The sequence below is a fragment of the Rhinoraja longicauda genome, chromosome 1 (genome assembly GCF_053455715.1).
Source record: "Rhinoraja longicauda isolate Sanriku21f chromosome 1, sRhiLon1.1, whole genome shotgun sequence".
NCBI classification, from domain to species: Eukaryota; Metazoa; Chordata; class Chondrichthyes; order Rajiformes; family Arhynchobatidae; genus Rhinoraja; species Rhinoraja longicauda.
The window spans coordinates 65,421,506-65,446,178 of NC_135953.1; positions in this window are offsets into that span (position 1 = coordinate 65,421,506).

Consider the following 24,673-nt stretch of genomic DNA (forward strand, 5'->3'; position numbering starts at 1 on the left):
ATCATCAATGCAAATCAGCAAACAGCTAACAAGAACTCCATTTTCTATTTGTTTTTCCCACCATTAAACCTGGGCATGTCAGAAGGATCGAGAATGATCGCCCATAATGTTAGCTCCCCATGCACACGTCTTAATATGTTAATTCATCATCAGTATTTGTGTCATGCAAAATTACTCTTTCTCAATAATAGTTTAATCCAAAAAATAAACTTATTTCTGTAAAGCTCCATTGGAACAGATAAGATTTTGTGAAGTATTAAATCAAATTGGAGGCTCGCTTTTGCTGCTCTCTTATTAACTGATTGAATTAGATTTTGTTGAAATGCACCCAAACCTATTCTGCTACTGCTGATAGTAGGAATAAGCCTTCTACAATATCCTTTCCTCGGTAATCAGAAATAAATGGGTCAAGGTCCATATATATTTTCCCTTTCAAATGAATTCAATGTATCCGTGCTACCTGGATTATCCCCTGCCCATTTGGCGCATTTAAAGCAAGCTTTTGTATTTGATCAGATAACCAGGAAGCAATACAAAGCAAAATTCTCGCTTGATTCTGCTCACAGTGAGGATGTAATATTCAATCAGAAGACAGCTCTCCTGTCTGTTGGCTCACACAGCACAACTTCCTTTTCAGCTGTCACATTACAATTCTCAACACTTCTGTGTTCAGTACAAGTTTAATGGCAAAACATCGTTAAATCCTTCTGTAACTGAGGGTTTTTGGGGGGGATGAGTGACTAAACCTGAGTAAGTATAAACAAAAAGTGAGAAAAAATAGATCAGAATGAATAGATAAGCTCCCAGGGTAAGTCGGCACTTATCCCAGAGCTGTGAGTGAAACACTGGTAGAGGATGTTACAGGAATCTATCAGCAGGGAGAGAACTGCCTGGAAATTGGATGACAGCAACTACTTGGCATGAGTCGAGTGTGGGGAATGATATACTGCAGGCTGGCAATCTGCAGATTCCTGCTGATGCCTCTGTTACCTCAGCAGCTCAGAAGACAGGCTTTGGGTTGATGTGGTCAGCTTTAGAAGAGATATGTGATTGTCAAGACCAAGGGATGACTCAGAGAATGAAACACGAACAAAACACGTAGAGGCAACAAAACATTACCTTTTAATACACAATTGTTTTGTTATTGTTTAACAAAATCCAGTTAATCCAATTGTTCAGTTAATCCAGATCTTCATGAAAATTATAAGTTTGAAAGGACGTTTTAACAAAGGAAATTGAGGTTGACTGTTGTTTCAGAAGGCAATTCCAGAGTTAATGGCCTTGATACCAGGCATTATCACACAACATGAATTAGAGGATCAAAACCCTTGACAGGTTACTGGTTAGTTTAGTTTAGTATAGATAGAGATAATTGCAAACTAGGATTGTTTTGTAATATAAAGGAACTGCAGATGCTGGTTTATGCCACTGTTCGGCACACTATGAAGTAACTCTGCGGGTCAGGCAGCACTGTACCTCGGTACATGTGACAATAAACTAAACTGAACTGATCTCTAGAGAAAATTGATATGTGATGTTTTGTGGTGGTACTCTTCCTGAGAAGACCATTCTTCAGTCTGGAGAAGGGTCCTGACCTAAAATATCACCAATCCATTTTCTCCAGAGATGCAACCTGACCCGTTCAGTTACTCCAGCATTTTGTGTCTATTGTTGGAGTGTTTTCTTAACTGGAAGCTTTAGGTCAACAAGCAGTAGGATGGTGTGTGGATGGGATGTGTTGTGAGGGAAGATACAGGCAGCAGAGTGTTGGATGAACATAGCTGTATGTAAGACATGAGGATCCCAAAGTCAAATTCAATGACACCTCACAGAGTGCCTCAGTGATTTTCTGTAAACTTGTTGCAAGCCATTGAGCAATCGGTCACATGACATAATCCTTAAGGGGTTAAAGTTACGATTATCGTTCAGAACTAATGTTGCAATGGTTCAAGTGACACAGATGTAGTCCTCAGGGAATCTCCAGAATAATGGTTAGTAAATTTTTAATAATGTATCCTGAAATTTCTCCAAATATATTTAATAATCCTGCAAATGTCAATATGACATTAAGTAGCACTGTAACTTCTCTTTGTCTACTTCCAATTGTTTGGAATTGACAAGAGAAAGTGTTAAGCCAAGGGGTGCCAACAAAAGTGCTGTGAAGCTTTACACAAATTAGAGTGGCACGGTGGCGCAGCAGGAGAGTTGCTACTTACAGTGCCAGAGACCAGGGTTCAATCCTGACTACTGGTGCTTCTCTGTACGAACTTTGAACGTTCTTCCCATGACCTGCGTGGGTTTTTCTCCGAGATCTTCAGTTTCCTCCCACACTCCAAAGACGTACCGATTTGTAGGTTAATTGGCTTGCTATAAGTGTAAATTGTCCCTAGTGTATGTAGGATAGTGTTGATGTGCGGGGATCGCTGGTTGGCACAGACTCGGTGGGCCAAAGAGCCTTTTTCTGCGACGTATCTCTAAAACTAAAAACTAAAAACTAAATTAAACACGAGTCACCAGTCCATTCCTCAAGGGATCTTCAGTTTCAAGTTAGCATCCTGCACTAATGGCAGGATAACCAAAAACTTCTTCGCTCCTCTCAGAGGATATTGACAAATTAAAATATGCAAAAGAGTAGTAGTGGGTCTTCAACATAAAGATCAACTGACTTTTGGATATTTATTGAACAAAGGAACATGGATAATGGAGGAAAATCGTACTGGAGTGAAAGATCAGCTGAGACCTTATTGCATGGTAAATCAAGCTGAGTCCCTCTTCCTACTATATCACACATTCTTAAAGTAAATATTTCCCAGCCTTCTTAGATAGGGTTGATACTTCACATTATTATAATGTCAAGCTATTTATGTGAATTGGTCAGAAATGATATGGCAGTGTGAGGATGCCCGATAACGTGACATTGACATATACACAACAAATAACCTCTTAAACTTTTATTTAAATTTATTCTGAAAATTATCATTTGAAGTTCACCTTCTTTAGAAGAGGCGCTAATTGGGTTTTTATGTAATGTGCTTTTAAAGGTCAGTAGCTGGGTAGTCTTTAGGTATTAATACCTGTAATCACTGAGTTCTTGTCTTCTCTGCCATATTAAAAATCCATTATGGCCTATACAATTACCCAATGAATATTTTTCTGAAAAGAACATGTATAAAAATCTAGGAGCAGTAAATAATTTAAAAGCCATTGCAACAAGTTACCCATGTTAACACATTAGTATTTTGTTTGCTTTCCAAGCAGAAGAATTCACCCATATACATACTGTACCTACATTGATATTAGTAATATGAGACGCAGAACACAGACTCAATGGCAGGAGATTATGATCGTAATAACAATAGTACTGTCATTGCCACCAACATCAGAGGCTGCTATGAATGCTTCTGTTATGTTGCCCTGGAGGCCAAGGTGTTTTTCAGCTATTTCCAACATAATCAATGGAGGATACTTGAGGATATTAAGTCTTCACAAACTATTTTCAATGTAAGACACCCTGAAAATGTAATGCTTTGTGGCATTGTTTTGTGAGATTTTAAAGGCATAATAATCTATAATTAATTGTTAGCACATAGTGGTTCTAATAAACTAATGTTATGTGTGTAGCTTATAATTTCCTCAAATAGATTTTTTTAAAGTGAATCTCAATAGATTTAAAAAATATTTTAAAGGTTTATATATATAAATATGTATGTACTGTATATATTATATATATTATATATTGTATATATGTATATACATGATGTCCTCATTCTTCAGGAAACGGGGCTTCCCCTCTTCCATTATAGATAAGGCTCACTAGGGCCTATATCCCACAGCTCCACTCTTGCTCCCCCTCCCCTCATTCGTAACGAAGGTCCCTCTCGTTCTCACCTTCCACCCCATCAGCCAGCGAGGGGGAGGAGGGGGTGGTGAAAGAAAGAGTGGGATGGGGGGGAAGGGGGGGAAGGGGGACAGTGGGGGGAAGGAGAGAGTGGGGGTGGGGAGGGGAGAGTGGGGTTGGGAGGAGGGTAGGGAGGTGGGTGTCAGGAGAGGGGGAGGGGGGAATAGGGGTGGGGAGGGGGGAGGGGGTGGAGGCAAGGCTGGGGGAGTGGGGTTGGGGGCAGGGGAGGGACAAGTGGGGGTAGGGTAGGGGTGATGGAGTGGATCAGTAGGGGAGGAGGGGGGGATAAGGGGGATTGAGTGGGGGGGTTGAGGGTGCTACAATACAGGAGAGGCTTTTGAGTCAAGGGCTCACTCAGTGACACCCTCTCCCCTTCCCTGTTCCCCCTCTATGAGGAATGGGCCCAATGGGTCCACTTGGTCTAGTATTTATTATTAGGCTATTAGTAACTTTGGAAAATTAATTCTGAAATCTCAGTACACTCCTTTATGTTTGTTATGAATTTTAAGAAATTGATATGATAAACTGATTTTTTTATTTTACCAAGCATAAAATGTATGTAATGCAAACATGCTGCCCCAGCATGGAGGTCCCTTCACTGCAATGACAACACCAGAGTACCACACCAAGGTGCCGCACCTATGAAGGATGTGCATTTTTAATTATACAATACAATATATTTTTATTGTGTTTTATGGAAAAAGTGCAGAAGTAGAAACTTGCACTGGCAATCCGAGAGATGCTCTGACTGCAACTGGAAATGATTTCCCTGGATATATGCCAATCGGCTCTGAAACAGCTGGTTAATAGACAGAACACAGTAGTTTGGGACAAATCCTGCAAATCATTGTACTGCCTCACTAAGGTTTGATGGATTGAGGCAGGCCACAGAAAACCTCTGGAGTACATTCTGGATAATGTATGTGAAATGAACAAAATTAAAATCACAATTTTATTCATGTTTTTATACCTCCTGTGATATTTCTATCATTCATTGTTTTTTCCGCGCAGCGATAAGCACTGGGGAGTAATCACACAACGCGCTGTAGCGGTGGTTGTCACACAGCATGTGAACACAGACGTAATGGGTCAGATCTTTCACTCATTCTACAACGATCCAAAGCATTACCTGCATACTCTGCAAAGCGAAACTTCATGTGGGCTGAACTGCAATTCCACCATGGGCATAATCGCGATAGAGTCATAGAGTGATACAGTGTGGAAACAGGCCCTTTGGCCCAACTTGCCCACACCGGCCAATATGTCCCAGTTACACTAGTCCCACCTGACCGCATTTGGTGCATATCCCTCAAAACCTGTCCTATCAATGTACCTTACATGTACATGTACATGTTTCTTAAATGTTGGGCTAGTTCCAGCCTCAACGACATCCTCTGGAAGCTTCTTCCATACACCCACCACGCTTTGTGTGAAAAAGTTACCCCTCAGATTCCTATTAAATCTTTTCCCCTTCACCTTAAACCTATGTCCTTTGGTCCTTGATTCACCTACTCTGCACAAGAGAATCTGTGCATCTACCTGATCTATTCCTCTCATGATTTTATACACCTCAATACAATTATCCCTCATCCGCCTGTGCTTCAAGGAATAGAGTCCTAGCCTACTCAACCTCTCCCTATAGCTCATACCCTCTAGCCCTGCAATATCCTTGTAAATCTTTTCTGTACCGTTTCCAGCTTGACAACATCTTTTCTTGAGCTTTTGGTTCATTAAATAGATGCAAATATACAATTCCACCCAATCTACTGAGCCTAGATTTATTCACAAAATGCTGGAGTAACTCAGCAGGTCAGGCAGCATCTCGGGGGAGAAGGAATGGGTGACGTTTCGGGTCGAGACCCTTCTTCAGACTGATGTCAGGGGGGCAGGACAAAGGAAGGATATAGGTGGAGACAGGAAGATAGAGGGAGATCTGGGAAGGAGGAGGGGAACGGAGGGACAGAGGAACTATCTAAAGTTGGAGAAGTCGATGTTCATACCACTGGGCTGCAAACTGCCCAGGCGAAATATGAGGTGCTGTTCCTCCAATTTCCAGTGGGCCTCACTATGGCACTGGAGGAGGCCCATGACAGAAAGGTCAGACTGGGAATGGGAGGGGGAGTTGAAGTGCTCGGCCACCGGGAGATCAGTTTGGTTAATGCGGACAGAGCGCAGGTGTTCAGCGAAGCGATCGCCGAGCCTGCACTTGGTTTCGCCGATGTAAATAAGTTGACATCTAGAGCAGCGGATGCAATAGATGAGGTTGGAGGAGGTGCAGGTGAACCTTTGTCTCACCTGGAAAGACTGTTTGGGTCCTTGGATGGAGTTGAGGGGGGAGGTAAAGGGACAGGTGTTGCATCTCCTGCGGTTGCAGGGGAAAGTGCCCGGGGTTGGGGTAGTTTGGGTAGGAAGGGACGAGTGGACCAGGGAGTTACGGAGGGAACAGTCTTTGCGGAACACAGAGAGGGGAGGGGATGGGAAGATATGGCCAGTGGTGGGGTCCCGTTGTAGGTGACGGAAATGTTGGTGGATGATATGTTGGATCCGCTGGCTGGTGGGTGGAAGGTGAGAACGAGGGGGATTCTGTCCTTGTTGCGAGTGGGGGGAGGGGGAGCAAGAGCAGAGCTGCGGGATGTAGAAGAGACCCTAGTGAGAGCCTCATCTATAATGGAGGAGGGGAAGCCCCGTTTTCTGAAGAACGAGGACATCTCGGAAGCCCTAGTGTGAAACACCTCATCCCGGGCACAGATGCGGCGTCGACGGAGGAATTGGGAGTAGGGGATAGACCTTTTGCAGGGGACCGGGTGGGAAGAAGTGTAGTCCAGATAGCTGTGCAAGTCAGTGCGCCTAGATGATTTGTAAGGGCCTCGAAGGTTATGTGGAGAAAGCAGGAGAATGGGGTTGGGAGGGGAAAATAGATCAGCCAAACTTAAATGGCGGAGTAGACTCAATGGGCCGAATTGCCTGATTCTGCATCAATGTCTTACTAGACCAAATGGATCCATTGGGCCCAAACCACTCCTGCATTGGTGCAGCACCCTCTTCCCCCCCACTTCCCCCTCCCCTCCCTCCCCCTCTCCCCCTCCCTCCCCTCTCACCCCCTCCCCACTTCCCTCCCCCCTCCCCTTCCCTCCCCCCTCCCTTCCCCTCCTTCGCTCCCTACCCGCCTCCCTCGAAGCCCCAAATGTGCATGCACGGTTTATTAAACTTTAAAATGTGAAAACTTTGAAAATATAACATCAATTTCAATAAAACCTCTTCCTTAGGACCATAGGATGATGATGAGTAAGGTGGGCCTAAAATTGTCACGCTATCGTGTACCGTTTTGGCTGTAGTTCAGGCACAAGCGAACAAACGAGAGTTTTAGTATATAGATAATCTTGCAGTTTTAGATGATCCCTAAGGCCTATCGCAACAACACAAACTGTTGTCAAATATGCTGACATTGTGTTTCTGCTTTAAATTCTTTTTCTTGGTGGAGGTTGAGGGCGATATGGCATATAGAAGTTGGGACATTATATTGTAACTTTACAACACACTGGTTAGGCTCCAATTGGAGTATTGTGTGTACAGTCGTAATCATAGAACAGTACAGCACGGGAACAGGCCCTTTGGCCCACAATGTCTGTGGCAAACATGATGCCAAGACAAACCCTTTCTATTTCTCTCACTTCAAATAACCCTTGCATTCCCTCTCTCTCCATTCCTCCCGCACCCTAGTTCTCTTGCTGTTTGTGTCCCTTCGTTATCACCTCTCCCCAGCCAAAAAACGGAATATTGTGGGCTCCACATTTCCTGAGTCATTGATACAGGCTCTGCTTTGTTTTGCATCTTCCAATACCTCTAGTCTCCCCCTCCCCCTCCCTGACTCTCAGTCTGCTGAAGGGTCTCGCCCCAAAACATCACCTATTTATTTTCTCCAGAGATGCTATCTGATCCGCTGTTATCCCAGCTTTTTGTGTCTATCTTTGGTGTAAAGCAGCATCTGCAGTTCCTTCCTACACCAACCATGATCTGCACGCACATGATCCATATCCTTCCATACGGACTTAATGAGGGCAAATGGGATGAGCATAGGTGGGCAGAAAGGTCAAAGGACAGACAGACTGTTGGCGAGGCAGTCATTGCTAGTCTATGTTTCTATGACTTTTTAAACTGTATTTTAAGGTGCTTTTTCTTTTTGAGACCTTTGATATTAGCAATAAATATGGTATAAACGTAATATACTAGGTCACAGTGTACTAACAATAATTGAATCATTTTTTCAATGTAAATCAAGTAAAGGTTTGAAGGAATGACCATGCCAAAGAGCTTCCAGTGATATGCATCATTAGTATAGTGCGAATGTCCTAATTGTTTTACAGGAGCATCAACAATATATAAACGATATTGAGGCAGATAAAGGGATATATAGGGCAAAGAACTAAAAGCTTGATCAAAGTGGGAGTTTTTAAAGGAGGATAGGAAGTAGTCTCGGCTTAGGCAGAGATTTCCAAAAGATGGAGCCTTGGCACCCAATCGTCTGCGTGATGTGCATACACAGGTTTTTGCTTACCTCATGCCAACCACCATATTGAGCACAATGTAGACACAAAGAACTGCAGATGCTGGTTTATACAAATGATAGACGCAAAGTGCTGGAGTAACTCAGTGGGTCAGGCAACATCTCTGGAGAAAAAGGGCGTGACGTTTCGGGGCAGGACCCTTCCCCCTATCTGAAAGTATGGAGCGGAAGGTGATGAGGGGTGAAGACCAGTGAGAGAGGGTCCCGTAGAACTCTGGTCGGAGAGAGGAAGAGAACTTTGTTTAATTTAGTTTAGAGATACAGCGCGGAAACAGGCCTTTTGGTCCACTGAGTCCGCACCGACCAGCAATCCCCACACATTAACACAAGCCTACAAACACTAGGGACAATTTACACTTATACCAAGTATACAAACCCAAGCCAATTAACCTACAAACATGTACGTCTTTGTAGTGTGGGAGGAAACCAAAAACCCACGTAGGTCACGGGGAGAACATTCAAACTCCGTACAGACAGCACCTATAGTCAGGATTGTACCCGGGTGTCCAGCACTGCAAGTTCTTTAAGGCAGCAATTCTACCACTGCGCCACTGTGCCGCCCTTCAACTTCTTCAAAGTAGGTATACCTTGAGAAGATTTCGCAGTGGAGTAATCCAAAATGTGGAAACTAAGAACTGCCGATACTGGTTTATACCAAAGATAGGCACATATGACACATGCATGCTGGAAGAACATGGATTGGACGCATTGTGACATGATTCAGAGGTGCTCAGGGACCAGAAATGGAGGATCACAGGTATCCTCATGGGCGACTGGGTTGGTGAACATAACAGAGAACGAAAGGGAACGAGAATGAAAAGAGATCTGAAAATAAAGATGAGAAGTTTAAAACCTTTGCTTAACTCGGTGGGTGCGATAGTGGGGGGTTGTGGGGAATGGCGGTGCAGGCCAGCAAAAAATGGAATGATCTGTTCCTCGCTTAAAGGGGGAAATGAGCAGCAGGTATTTTGGAACCCCTCCATTTTATGGCTAGTGGAACAAGTGAAGTTCGGCAACAGTGAATTGGAACAGCCTAATCTGATGCAGCAAATGCAAAAGCTGCATGGTTTCAGCAGCAGGTTTGGCAAGAGTCATGTGGTGTTACAAAAGTGGAAGCATTCCTTCTTGTTTTGGTGCTTTTTTCAGGTTCAAACTCAACTGGGTGTCAAATCTTATATAAAGATATTAAAGGTTTGGTCCCAAGAAGTCAGAGACTGGTGCACGGGGGGTTTGCTGGATAAAGACTTTGATCTTCATAATATTTAGTTACATAGATACATAGAAAATAGGTGCAGGAGTAGGCCATTCCTCCCTTCGAGCCAGCACCGCCATTCAATGTGATCATGGCTGATCATCCACAATCAGTACCCCGTTCCTGCCTTCTCCTCATACTCCTTGATTCCGCTGGCCCTCAGAGCTCTATCTAACTCTCTTTTGAATGCATCCAGTGAATTGGCCTCCACTGCCTTCCGTGGCAAAGAATTCCACAAATTCACAACTCTCTGTGTGAAAAAGTTTTTCCTCATCTCAGTTCTAAATGGCCGACCCCTTATTCTTAAACTGTGTCCCCTGGTTCTGGACTCCCCCAACATCGAGAACATGTTTCCTGCATCTGGCCTGTCCAACCCCTTAATAATTTTATATGTTTCTATAAGATTCCCTCTCATCCTTCTAAATTCCAGTGAATACAAGCCCAGTCGTTCCATTCTTTCATCAGATGACAGTCCCGCCATCCTGGGAATTAACCTCCTGAACCTATGGCTGCAGTCCCTCAATATCAAGAATGTTCTTCCTCAAATCAGGAGGCCAAAACTGCACACAATTCTCCAGGTGCGGTCTCACTAGGGCCCTGGACAACTGCAGAAGGACCTCTTTGCTCCTATACTCAAATCATCTTGTTATGAAGGTCAAGAAGGAAATTTCCACACATTTACTACAACCAGTCAGAGGATTTACCGACAGTAGTGGTGTCAGTAAGGTGAAGGTAAGGTCAAGCTGGGGTCAAAGTAAATGTGGGAAATTTAGGGACCAGTTTGAATAACGGTCCCAATCCAAAGCAATTGCCTATCGGTGTTCTCCAGAGATGCTGCCAAAGCCGGTGAGTTACTCCAGCACTTTGTGTTTTGCTCAAGATTCCAGTATCTGCAGTTCCTTGTGTCTATGCAGAAAATGATGCTCTCTTTTTGGATGAGGTTGCCAGGGAGCCACTTGTCGATGAGAATTGGAAAGGCACAGGATAGTTCCTTGAGAAGAAGCAATGCGGGTTACAGGAACAGGAGCAAATGCTCACACTTCTCTGTGACTGGAATGGTAGAATGGAACTGGAACTGGGCAAATGCAATCTCGTTCAGTAGGGGAGCAGTGAAGAGAACTGGGTGATGTTTACAAATGCATGAAGGGTTGCAGACAGAGGACAAGAAAGGATTGACGAACCTTATCAAAATCATGCACAATGTCATCAGATGGGGAGATGCAGTGCCTTGGGTCTTGCAGGGACATTTCCCTGCATAATTGTCAGCAGTTTTGGAATAGTTCAATTAAAAACAGCCATTAATTTAGCAGATCAGATTTATTGCCCTTTATGAGAATATCAATCCTGAGTGTCTTCAGCAGTGTTAGTGAAGCTCTTATCCACCTTCACGAGCCTCTGCATTAATTAATTGGTGGAAATTAATTGCTAAATTGATAAGGAGCTAATCAACTTCTTTGTGTGCCAACACATGAATGCTTTCTTTGACACGGGTGCAAATTATAAATTGAGGCTTGCACGTCGCAAAGTGACCATCTGCAGCATTGTTTTTGTGAAATGGATTCAGAATTGTCTGAGCTCCATGGTGGAAGGGAGGGTTTGCACAGAGGCCACCATGTATATCTGCCATCGCAAGACACCTACAATCTGTGGGACAGGCACACATTTTGTATAAATTAATAAAGGTTGCGGCAGATTGGAAGCCATTGGGGTGCGCAGAAAATGAACATTCTTCATTTGTCATTAAGGTTAATAAATTCAACCTGCCTGGCTGCATTCCCAGCCATCATCTGCTGAGATACTGATTAGTTTTGAGCTTTGTCTGATTCCAGTAAAATTACTGCTCTTGGAATAGGTTCACCACTGAGAAAACCTTTAGCATCGCCCAAACTATGGATGGCTGAGTTTGTAATTAAACTCCATAGCCCCTGTTGTAAGGGTATTGTTGTATTTTATCCAAACGTCTGTGTGAGCCATGCTTTTAGCTTGCCTCATGGCATCAACCATGAGGGACAGGTGCTCATGCAGTGAGCTGAGCTTACACATTGTGAGAATAAACCTGTGTGTGGATTGGAAGAATTATGGTCTCAATCAGCATTCAGTGTTGGGCAGCAGGACAAAAACATGGCTATGCCATTGGCAGGAGCATTAAGGTCAGGAGTAAATTGATTTACAAAACACTGGGTAGCATGAGTTACAGGTTGGTCTTTTTTAAGGCCACAGACGATATTAGGACATTAGGATGATATTAGGACGATATCCGTCTGCAGTAACTGGTAGAGCAGAGGATAACATTTGATGACCATCTTGAACAGAACTCAAATACTCACAGACACCCTTCACTTGGGGTACAAAAGAGGAAAGCTGGCCAGACGACAAGGAGAGAAGGACAATGTGCTCAGAAATGGAGGAGAAGGGGGAGAAGAACATCACATTAACCAGGATATTCAGAAACAATTTCTCTGATGTGCACAATGCACTTCAGTGCAGATGATATATTTGAGGGTGGCAGAATGGCACAGTGGTAGAGTTGCTGCCTCACAGTGCCCTAGACCCAGCTTCGTTCCTGGCTATGTGTGATGTCTGTATGGAGTTTGTATGTTCTACCTACAACCATTTGGGTTTTCTCCAGGTGTTCCACTTTCCTCCCTCACTCCAAAGACGAAAAGGTTTGTAGGTTAATTGGCTTCGGTAAACATTTGTAAATTGGCCCGAGAGTGTAGGATAGTTAGCATATGGTGTGATTGATGGGCAGTATGGTCATGGTGGGCCGAAGGGCCTGTTTCCATGCTGTATCGCTAAAGTCTAAAGTGCACCTCAGAAAGAAGCATTATTTTAAGAGAACCAGTATCCACAACAAATTCTTTCATTCATTGTTCTTTATCTCTCCACATCACCATCTATATTTCTCATTTCCCTTATCCCTAACCAGTCTGAAGAAGGGTCTCGACCCGAAACATCACCAATTCCTTCTCTCCAGAGATTCTGCCCGTCCCGCTGAGTTACTCCAGCTTTTTGTGTCTATCCACAACAAACAAGACTGGAGAAATGGAATAGATGACGTTTTGAGTCAAGATCCTTTGTCAGACGGAACCCAAAACGCCACCCATTCCTTTTCTCCAGAGATGCTGTCTGACCTGCTGAGGTACTCCAGATGTTTGTGTCGATCTTCAGTTTAAACCAGCATCTGCAGTTCCGTTCAACACAAACAATACTGTCCTGTCAGGCCCATTGTTTCTGTCTGTTGTTGTTCCATTGAACTTACTCCTCGAACCTTGGCTCCATCCTGTCTCACCTTGTTCAGTACCATCACCACCTGCACCACCTGTATCCAGGACATTTTGCATCCTCTCCACCATTTTGATAAATTCCAATTCCCTGCCCCGCCCCCCCCTTGTCTCATCTTCTCTATGGATTTCCAGTCTTTGTACACCTCCAGCCCCCACCAGGAAATCCTTACAGCCCTCTGCTTCTTTCCGGCAACAAAGAGCCAGCCAGTTCCCCTCCACCAACACTCTCATCTGCCCGGCAAAACTTACATCTATCCTAATCAACTTTTCTTTTGATTCCTTACAATCAAAGATGTACAGTAGTTAGTCATGGGAACTTGCAATAGGCCCCAGCTATTACCATCTTTTTGTTAGCTATGTGAAAGAGTCCTTGTTCCAAATCTTTTCAGATACCACATACCAGCACTTTCTCCATTACATCGACGATTTCATTGGTCCTGCTTCCTGCATTCATGCAGAGCTTGTCAAGTTTATCATTCTAGCTACTAACTTCCATCCCATTTTCAATTCTGATTTGGTATTGGTTTACTATTGTCAAGTGTGCTGAGATACAGTGAGAACCTTTGTTTACATGCTATCGAGTCAAATCATGCTAAACATGAGTATAATCAAGCCATACACAAATACAACATGGAGTGGAAAGAGAAAAATACCAGAGTGAAAATTGTAGTGTTATAGCACGATAGTGTTACAGTTACAGAGAAAATACAGATTAAAAAAAGTAGGGAGTCCGTAATGAGATAGATTGGAAGAACGGGACTGCAACTTAGCTTCCGGGAGGAAAGTTCAGTTGTCTGATAACAGCAGGGAAGAGGTTGTTCCTGAATCTGGTTGTATGTGCTTTCAAGCTTTTGTATCTTCTGCCTGACAGAAAAGAGGAGAAGAGGGAATAACCGGGATGAAAAAAAGACCTTGATTATATTGGCTGCTTTCCTGAGGTGCTGTGAAGTGTAGATTGCATCGATAGTGGGGAGTCGGGTCTGTGTGATGGACCGGGATACATCCGCAACTCTCTGCAATTGTTTGAGGTCTTGGGCAGAGCTGTTGTCAAACTGAACTCCGATGCATCCCGATACGATGCTTTCTACAGTGCATCTACAGATGTTATAGGAACAATCAGAGACATGCCGAATATACTTATTCCCCTGAAGAAGAAGAGGTGTTGATGTGATTATTTTGGTCACTTAGACCATTTGCGACACTATTCTCCCTTTTCTAGCTCTCTCTGACTCCATTTCAGGAGGCAAATTGTCCATTGACATTTACTATAAGCACCCGGACTCCCACAACTACCTTGACTACACTCTTCCCAACCTGTCTCTTGAAAGGCAACCATCCATGCCTCTCATTTTCACCGTTTCCACTGCGTCTGCTCTCAAGATCAGTCTTGTTGTTCCAGGACTTATAAAAGTTTTCTCTCGATGGTTTAGTTTAGTTTAGTTTAGTTTAGTTTAGTTTAGTTTAGTTTAGTTTAGTTTAGTTTAGTTTAGTTTAGTTTAGTTTAGTTTAGTTTAGTTTAGTTTAGTTTAGTTTAGTTTAGTTTAGTGATACAGCGCTAAAACAGGCCCTTCGGCCCACCGAGTCCACACCAACCAGCGATCGCTGCACATTAACACCATCCTACACTAGGGACAATTCTTACATTTAAACCAACCCAATTAACCTGCAAACTAGTATGTCTTTGGAATGTGGGAGGAAACTAAAGTTCTCGGAGAAAACCCACACAGGTTACGGGGAGAACGTACAAACTCTGTACAGACAAGCACCCATAGCCGGGATTGATCCTGGATCTCTGGCACTGTAAGCGCTGTAAGGCAGCAACTCTACCGCTACGCAACCATGCCACCCAATCAGGGCCGTTTTTACAGCATTATGGGCCCCCGGGCAAAGCAGTGTACTGGGGCCCCTACCGTTACTCTCCCCAACCCCCCTTTCCCTACCAGCCCCCCCCCTGTCGTGCCGGCGAAAAGCACTTACCGAAAAGCACTTAGCGATGGACTTAGGGTGCTACATTGTTGCGAAAAGCACTTACAGATCGCTGTGAGAAGCACTTAGGGACCGAAAATGTTGCAAAAAAAGCACTTATTGAACCTACATTTTTAAAGTAGTATTTATTTATTGCAAGTCACTTAACATACCCAGATCAGCATGGGGCCCCTATGCTCGTGGGGCCCCGGGCAAGTGCCCATCAGGCCCATGCGTTAAGACGGCCCTGCACCCAATGTTCTGCTAGGTGACTGAGTCATTGGAATTTGTATCAACTGCTTCTGACGGTATAAAATGTTCTTCTGCAAGAGAGTGTGCTATTGAGCAAGTCTGGGCTTTTTTCATTAGTTGAATGTCTGGGAAGTATTTGGGATATAGCTTAGATGTGATTGACAGAATTTATTGTTCGGTGAGGATAGAACAGTACACAAAACTAATTGCTGGGATTTCTTCATGCTTTTACAAGGGATGGTTCATTAAATTTCACTCCTGCCAGTGACCTTGTTAGCAATCTCTTCCTGCTTATAATTCATAACAAGTGGCCTCTAACTTCATGTAGCGCAAGAGATCCAGAATCGTAGGACATTGTCAAACCAGATAGACTTTTAACAGGTAACAGCTTCATTGTCATCATTACTGTGACAACTTTTTATTTTTAAATTGCCCAGCTACTGTGTCAGGATTCAAACTTAATTCTCCAGATCATTACTCAAGGACCTTGGAGTAATGGTCTCATTACATAAAGATAATACAGCAGCACCTACTATGCAACCTAAACCATGTCAGACTGACAGTGGCACGTTGGCGCAGCGGTACAGCTGCAGCCTTGAAACGCCAGAGACCCGCGTTCGATCCTGACTATGGGTTCTGTCTGAACGACGTTTTGTACGTTCTCCCTGTGACCTTGTGGGTTTTCTCTGAATGCAGGTACAGCAGGCAGTGAAGAAAACCAATGGCATGTTGGCCTTCATTGCGAGAGGATTTGAGTTTAGGAACAAAGGGTTCCTATGCAGTTGTACAGGGCCCTGGTGAGACCGCACCTGGAGTATTGTGTGCAATTTTGGTCTCCTAATTTGAGGATGGATATTATTGCTATTGAGGGAGTGCAGCATAGGTTCACCACCTTAATTCCCGGGATGGCGGGACTGCCATATGATAAAAGAATGGGTCGACTGAGCTTGTATTCACTGGAATTTAGAAGGATGAGAGAGGATCTTATAGAAACAAATAAAATCCTTAAGGGATTGGACAGATGTAGGAAAAATGTTCCCGATGTTGGGGGAGTCCAGAACTAGGTGTCACAGGTTAAGACTAAGGGGTGGGCTATTTAGGACTGAGATGAGGAAAAATAAATTCACCCAGAGAGTTGTGAATCTGTGGAATTCTCTGCCACAAAGGCAGTGGAGGCCAATTCACTGGATGTTTTCAAGAGAGAGTTTTATTTAACTCTTCGGGCTAAGAGAAACAAAGGACATGAGGGGAAAAGCATGAACGGATACTGATTTTAGATGATCAGCCATGATCATATTGAATGGTGCTGGCTCAAAGGGCCGAATGGCCTACTCCTGCACCTATTTTTCTATGTTACTATGATCCGATTTCCTCCCACCTCCAAAGACCTACAGGTTTGTATTATAATTAGCTTCGGTGTATTTGTAAATTGCCTTGAGAGTCTCGGACAAGTGTTAATATATGGGGGTATTCGCTGGTCGGTACGGATGTGGAGTGCCAAAGGGCCTGTTTCCGTGCTGTATCTCTAAAGTCTCAAAGAGTCTAAAGGTAAATGGCACAGCGTGATTTTGGCAAACGTTTCCTAGCACGACAAGTAGGCCAGTAATTGTGAGGAGGCTACAGGGGGTACAGATAGGTTAAATAAGTGGGCAAAGATCTGGTTGATGAAGTATTACGTGGCAGCAATAATTACAAAGATGCATATTATATAAATGGTGCAAGATTGTAGAGATGTGATGTTCTGAGTGGCCTGCCCACATTGGCGCATGATTCACAAAAGTACATCAAGTAATCAGGAAAGGTAACAGAACTAGACACAAAGTGCTGGAGAAACAGCGGGTCGGGCAGCATCTTCGGAGATGTTTCAGGTCGAAACCCTTCAGGATTTGGGAAGGGTCCCGACCCAAAACATCACCTATCCATGTTCTCCAGAGATGCTTCCTGACCCGCTGAGTTACTCCACTTTGTGTATTTATAAATGAGCATCGGCTGATTTTTGTTTCTACAAGGTAACAAACCCAAATTGTTTATGACTGGAAGAATTTAATATGAAAGTAGAGAGGATAACATTAGTTAGATAGGGCATTGGCAAGAGCAAGTCCAGAGTTCTGCTATCACTACTGGTCCTCTTATTTAAGGAGAGCTGTCAATGTGGAAAAGACACACTGGTGTAACATGTAGAATGGGTGAATTGTTTTATGAAGAAGGATTGGATAGGCTGGGCTTTTTATCTGCTGGGATTTTGAAAAGTAAGACGTGATGATTGAAAAGTGTAAACTTTTGAGGACCCTTGATGGAATGGGTACAGGGAAAAAGTGTCTTTTTAAAACTAGGGGTCGCCATTTAAAAAGAGATGAGGTGATTTTCCTTTCTCTCTCACTAGTCCAAGTCTTTGGAATTCTTCCTTAAATGCTGGTTGAATAGTTTTAAGGCATTGAGGCGAATTTAGTTTCATTCTCGATGAGTAGAGCAGTGAAAGGTTACCAGGGGTAAAACAGAATGTGATATTAAGATTGCAGTTAACTCAGTCACAAACTTATTAAATGGCGGAGTAGGTTTGATGGATCAAGTGACTTGACCCTGTTCCTAATTTAAATGTTCGAATGTTTGTACTAATTTCTATGTTTCTTTTTATTAAAAAATAATACTAGAAAAGAAGAAATCTTGATTGAGGTAATAACTTTTAATTGGTTTTATCAGCAAATCTGACATTTTTAAACCTTGAAGATTTTGTGACATATTTCAAAGAATATTGGAGGGCTCCAGTGTCCTGGCTGATATAAATTCCTCAACTATATCACTACAAGCATATTAATCTGATCACTATCACAATGGCATTTGCGTAACTTTGGTGTTCGTAGGCCTGTAGAACATTATTTATGTTTGTTGAGGCTGACTTTGTTTTCTTTGGAGACCAAAGAAAATATATCCAAAATTATAAGTATCACTACCACAGGCAGGACATTCTCCTTATTTCACTGAACTCAGAAGTCAACATCCAGGGACAGTTTCCTCCCAGCAGTTATCAGGCAACTGAACCATACTGTCATAAATGAGAGAGTGGTCCAAACCTACCATCTACCTCACTGGAGACCTGCGGACTATTTTTACTCTGACTTTATTGGACTTTATCTTGCACTAAATGTATTCCCTCTATCCTGTTTCTGTAAACTGTGGATGGCATTGTTGTAATCATGTATAGTCTTTTCACTGATTGGATAGCAAGCAACAAAAAAGCTTTTCACTGTACCTTGGTACACATGACAATAATAAACTAAACTAAACTAAACTAAACTACGGTTAAGGTCTGATGGAATAGAGTTAAGGAAAAGTTCTTCCATGCAAGGAGTGGTGAAATTCATTGCCTGAAAGGATAAAGGAAGCTAAAATCGAACCCTGTGAAAAGGCTACATGAGTTTCTAAAGATCCATGACCTACGAGGCCGCAAAGAGAAAGCTTGAATGTGTGATCAGTCCCGGTGGGTCTCCTTTAATTAAAATGGAGCCTCGTGGCTGAATATCCTCCTTCTATGACTGCAAATAATTCATCTCTTCAAGTTCCGAATTAGCATTTATTAACGGAGATGCGTACAGTGAGGAAGGCCTTCAATGTATGTAGCGGAATAGAATTCAGCTACGGAAGCAGGTGGAGAATTGGCAGGTGGAGCTTAACATGAGTAAGTGCACTTTGAGAGGTCAATTGTAAGGGGAAGGTATAAGATTCATGGCTAACAGCATTGATGTGTAGAGGGATCTTAGTCCATAGCTCCCTAAAAGTAGCGTCACAAGTAGATAGAGTGGTAAAGAAGGCACATGGTATGGGTTGAGGTATTGAGTATAAGAGTCAGGAAGTCATGATGCAGATCTATAAGACTTTGGTTGGGCTGCACCTGGGGTATTGTGTGCAGTTCTGGTCACCCCATTACAGGAAGGATGTGGAGGCTTTGGAGAAAAGGCAGAAGAAGTATGTCAGAAGAAACAGACCACAGGCAGGACATTCTCCTTATTTCACTAGCATTGTTTTCTACGGAATGACGGAGATTGAATGGAAACGTGATAGAGTAGATAAAATTATGAGAGGCACAGATAGGACAGATAGTCAGAATCTTTACCCCAGGATAGAAATGTCAAAGGCTAGAGGGCATAGTTTTGAAGGCGAGAGAGACCAAGTTTAAAGGAGATGTGAAGAGCATTGTAAACAGAGAGCAGTAGGTAGACTAAATTGCACTGCCATGGGTGGTGATGGAGGCAAATACAAAAGTGAAATTTAAGAGGCTTTTAGAGAGGCACCTGGGTAAGCAAGGAGTAGAGGAATGTGGATCACGTGCATGCAAATGAGGTTAGTTTATCTTGGCATCACCCTTGGCACAGATGTTCTGCGCCAAGGGCCTGTTCCTGTGCTGTTCAATGTTCTAATGCACTCTGTCAGTATCCATGCTATCAATTTAACCACTTTTTTCCGCTGATCTGTTAAAGTTCCTCTTATTTCTCCAGGCTTTCTAGAAATCTCCTGTTGAAGGTTTACCAAGTAATTGAGATAGCCACGTGGTTAAACAGGAGTAGTTACATCAACTGAAGATTGTCTGGTTACGTAAAACAAAATAAGAGAATCCAGGAAGTAAATCTATTTGTTGCTTCATGAGAGAAAAAATTGCAAGTGTTAGGAATCTAAAACACAACATAAGAAATGTGCAATACATAGCGTGGCATAGGCTCAATCTGGGCAATATGTGACAACTTACAAGCTTGTTACATAATGTAATTGCAGCGGTGCAGTTTGCAGCATGGATGGCAAATCAATGATGCGCTCAGGTTTACGTCAAGGCTGCAGGCTCCACATGCATCTAACCCGCTGGGGGGGGGGGGGGGGGGAGGGTGACAATTGCACTGCACTGCTGATCAGCTGGTGAAGCACTGTGAGTTGTACTGTAACAGTGTGCTCCTGGGCGGCATGTGGCGCTGGGGTAGAGTTGCTGCCTTACAGCGCCGGAGACCCGGGTTCAATCACAACTATGGGTGCTTGTCTGTACAGAGTTTGTATATTCTCTCCTTGACCTGCGTGCATTTTCTCCGGGAGCTCCGGTTTCCTCCCACACTCCAAAGACGTACAGGTTTGGCTTGGTAAAATTGTAAATTGTCGCTAGTGTGTGTAGGATAGTGTTAATGTGTGGGTATCGCTGGTCGGCGTGGACTAAGTGAGCCTATGGACCTGTTTCCATGCTGTATCACTAAAAACTTTTTAAAAATTCGATTGAACAAAGGGAACCAAACTGACATTCATAGCTAAGACAAGCCCACTCTATCCCTTCAGATAAACCAGCCTCTAAAAACTAGAAAAGGGTTACATTTCCAAACCAGCTACTTCTGACAAATAAGGGTCAAAGACTTACCCGCTGAGCATCTCTAAAGTGCCTTCTGTGTACATCTACAACAAATAACTGCATGTGCTCTCGCATATGTTAACTTTATTGGGCATTAATCTCAGAATTTGTTCACGCTAGGCTTTGAGCATGGCATTCATCATAATCAGACAGTTTGGATTGGAGGCTGCTTGGCACAGTGTATTTGTAGCCATTACAGCTGTCCCAACAGAATATCTGCAAAATATGTTTCTGTCTCAACTAATTAAAATAGAAAATCCGAGGCATACTAAGGATGGTTTCCAGTTGCAGGGATACCTCAGCACATACATCACCATGATTGAGTTTACATGATGATAAATGAAACTGTCTCATCTCTTGTAAAGATCAACATTGTGAGTTGCTCCACTGCTAAGTATAAGACTCGTCTGAAAATGCCATTAGCTACAACAAAGAGCTGCAACAAAAATTGAACAGTAATGTATTGGCAAAATCCCTGCAGGAGATTTTTTTGTGAGATGAGGATAAGTTTCCAACAAGGTCAAAAACATTAATATATGAAAACATGAGAGCAAAAATAGATATAGTTGAAATATAATTCTTTCAAATCTATCATTCTATCATACAAATCTTCGTTTGTATCTGATGATATGATACTGTTATCTTTCTTGAGGTGCAAAAGTGGGCTTCACGGCATTGTGTTTGTCTCAGCTACAGGTGCCAGTTTTGGTCCCTCTGTCAAATGGTATTGCACCGCATTGTTTACACCACTCACAGTGCCTGACCAGTACATTTGTCATAGTGCATGCAGAGCTGGCAGCCAATGATATAAACATCTGCGCAACATTGATTCGGCTGCAGTGCTGCAAATTGGACCTCTGCAATTGAGCAATCAGTCATTCCAATCCCACCCCTCCCCGAGAGAGGCCTTTCTGAGAAGAAGTTGGCACGGATGGAGTCTGTGGCCACTTTCTCAGGACCTAAGGGAACCAGCTGACAGGAACATTCACCGACATCTTTAATCTCTTCCTACTCCATTCTTACCTCCCCATCTATTTTTTACCAGCTCCACGGTGACAAAGAAAAGTAAGGTAGCATGCCTTAATGATTACTGTCTATTGACCTTTGACATCCACAATCGTGCAGTGCTTTTGAGAGGGTGGGCATGGAGCACATTAACTCCAGCCTCCCACGCAGCCTTCTTCCACTGCAGTTCATCTACCACAACAAGGGCTCTTCGACAAGTGCCATCTCCCTGGCCCGACACTCATCCCTGGAACACCTGAATAACCCTAACGTCAGACTCCTATTCATTGACAATATCTCCGCCGTCAACACTATAATCCCAATCAAACGCATCTCCAAACTGCTTGACCTGGGATACATAGGATAGGATACATAACCCCTCACTGCAACTGGATCCTCAACTTCCTCCCCGATAGTATCAATACTGGTGCCCCATAAGGACTAATTTCCAGCCTCTTACTATACACCCTACCATTATCATGATTGTGCAGCCAAATTCTTCTTTAACACCATTTGTAAATTTGCAGGTGGCACCACAGTGGTGGGCTGAATCTCGAACAATGACGAGACAAAGTACAGGAAGGAGATATAGGGCATATTAACATGGTGTCCCTCAATGTCAGCAAGATGAAGGAGCTAATTATTGTATTTGGGAAATGAGGTGGTCCATAAGTTTAGGAGCAGGATTAGGCCATTCAACTTATCGAGTCTGCTCCACAATTCAACATGGCTGACCTATCTTCCCCTCTCGACCCCATTCCCTTTCCTTCTCCCCATAACCTTTGATCTACACATCCCAGTTAGCTTCAATGGTGCCAAAATGGAGATGGTTGTGAGCTTCACATTCCTTAGCATAAATATCTCCAACAATTTGACCTGGATGAACCACATTGAAGCTATGGCCATGAAAGCTCACCAACGCCTTTACTTCCTCAGAAGACAAAGGAAGTTTAGCATGTCTCCAACAATTCTTACCAACATTTACAGAAGCACCATAGAAAGCATCCTATTGAGATGCATCACAGCTTGGCCTGGCAACGGTTCTGCCAAAGACGGTAGAAATTACAGAGAGTTATGGAAGAAACATTGGGGACATCGGAAGGAAGTTATGGAAGTAACATTGGGGACACTGGACACAATCCAGACTTCCCCCACACCCTTCCCCATCAATTCTATTTATATTTCACGCTGCCTTGGGAACTCAGCCAACATAATCACGGACTATTTACACCCATGTCATTCTCTCTTCTCGCTTTTCTGTCGGGCAGAAAACACAAAATCCTGAAAGCACGTACGAAGAACCAGGTTCAGGTTCTTCCCTGCAGTTACTAGACTACTGAACAATCCTCTCATAAGCTAAAGGATGTGGTCTTTCAATCTGATGGCCAACATGCCCACTTCCTTTGCAGCATTTTTGAGGCAAGATAGACAGATTCTTGATTAGTAAGGATGTCAATAAACAATAGGCAATAGACAATAGATGCAGGAGTAGGCCATTCGGCCCTTCGAGCCAGCACCACCATTCAATGTGATCATGGCTGATCATTCTCAATCAGTACCCCGTTCCTGCCTTCCCATACCCCCTGACTCCTCTATCCTTAAGAGCTCTATCTAGCTCTCTAGCATTCAGAGAATTGGCCTCCACTGCCTTCTGAGGCAGAGAATTCCACAGATTTACAACTCTCTGACCGAAAACGTTTTTCCTCATCTCCGTCCATAAGGTCATAAGTGTTAGGAATAGAATTAGGCCATTCGGCCCATCAAGTCTACTTCGCCATTCAATCATAGCTGAATTATCTCTCCCTCCTATACCCCATTCTCCTACTTTCTCCCCATAACCCCTGACATCCGTACTAATCAAGAATCTATCTATCTCTGCCTTAAAAATATCCACTGACTTGGCCACCACAGGCTTCTGTGGCAAAGAATTCCACAGATTCACCACCTCTGACTAAAGAAATTCCTCCTCATCTCCTTCCTAAAGGAATTCTGAGGCTATGACCTCTAATCCTAGACTCTCCCACTAGTGGAAACATCCTCTCCACATCCACTCTATCCAAGCCTTTCACGATTCGATATGTTTCAATGAGGCCCCCCCCTCATTCTTCGAAACACCACGAGTACAGACACAGTGCCATCAAATGCTCATCATAAGGTAACCCACTCATTCCTGGGATCATTCTTGTAGAACCGACCCGAAACGTCACCCATTCCTTCTCTCCCGAGATGCTGCCTGACCTGCTGAGTTACTCCAGCATTTTGTGAATAAATACCTTCGATTTGTACCAGCATCTGCAGTTATCTTCTTATATTCACACTCTCTCCTCCTGCCTCGACCAGCTTGCACCTATAAAAACCAAAACAGTTTCCTTCACCCACTCTGCTCCCTGGTTTACCCCTGAACTCCGCATGATGAAAACTCATGCCCGCCAACTTGAAAGACTCCGCAACAAAACAGGTCTCACAATTCACTCCCAAGCCTACAAAGACCATCTGCAGCACTACAAAGATGCTCTCTCCCGTGCCCACTCCACCTACTACTCTCAAATAATTCACTCTGGCTCCGGAAACCCAAAAACACTCTTCTCTACAATAAACAAACTCCTCAGCCCCCTGGACACCATCTCCCAATCATTCACAGTTGACAAATGCACCACTTTCCTTTCATTTTTCCAAAGCAAAATAGACAGCATCTACAGCACCTTAACCACCAACGCACCTGCTCCCCCTCAAACCACCTGCCCCCCCTTATCCTGTCAACCCCTGCCTCAGTTCTCCCCAGTCTCCACCACCGACCTCTCTGACCTCTTCACAGGAATAAAAACTGCCACCTGCTCTCTGGACCCCATCCCCTCCAGCTTTGTCAAGGCCTGCCTTCCTACTCTCTCTCCACTTATCACTGCAACAATAAACTCCTCCCTGTCCACTGGCATCGTCCCGCCATCCCTCAAAATCGCTGCTGTCACCCCCATTCTGAAAAAACCTGGTCTCAACCCTGACACCCCAAACAACTTCAGACCAATCTCCAACCTACCCTTTCTGTCCAAAGTTTTGGAACGTGCTGTAGCTT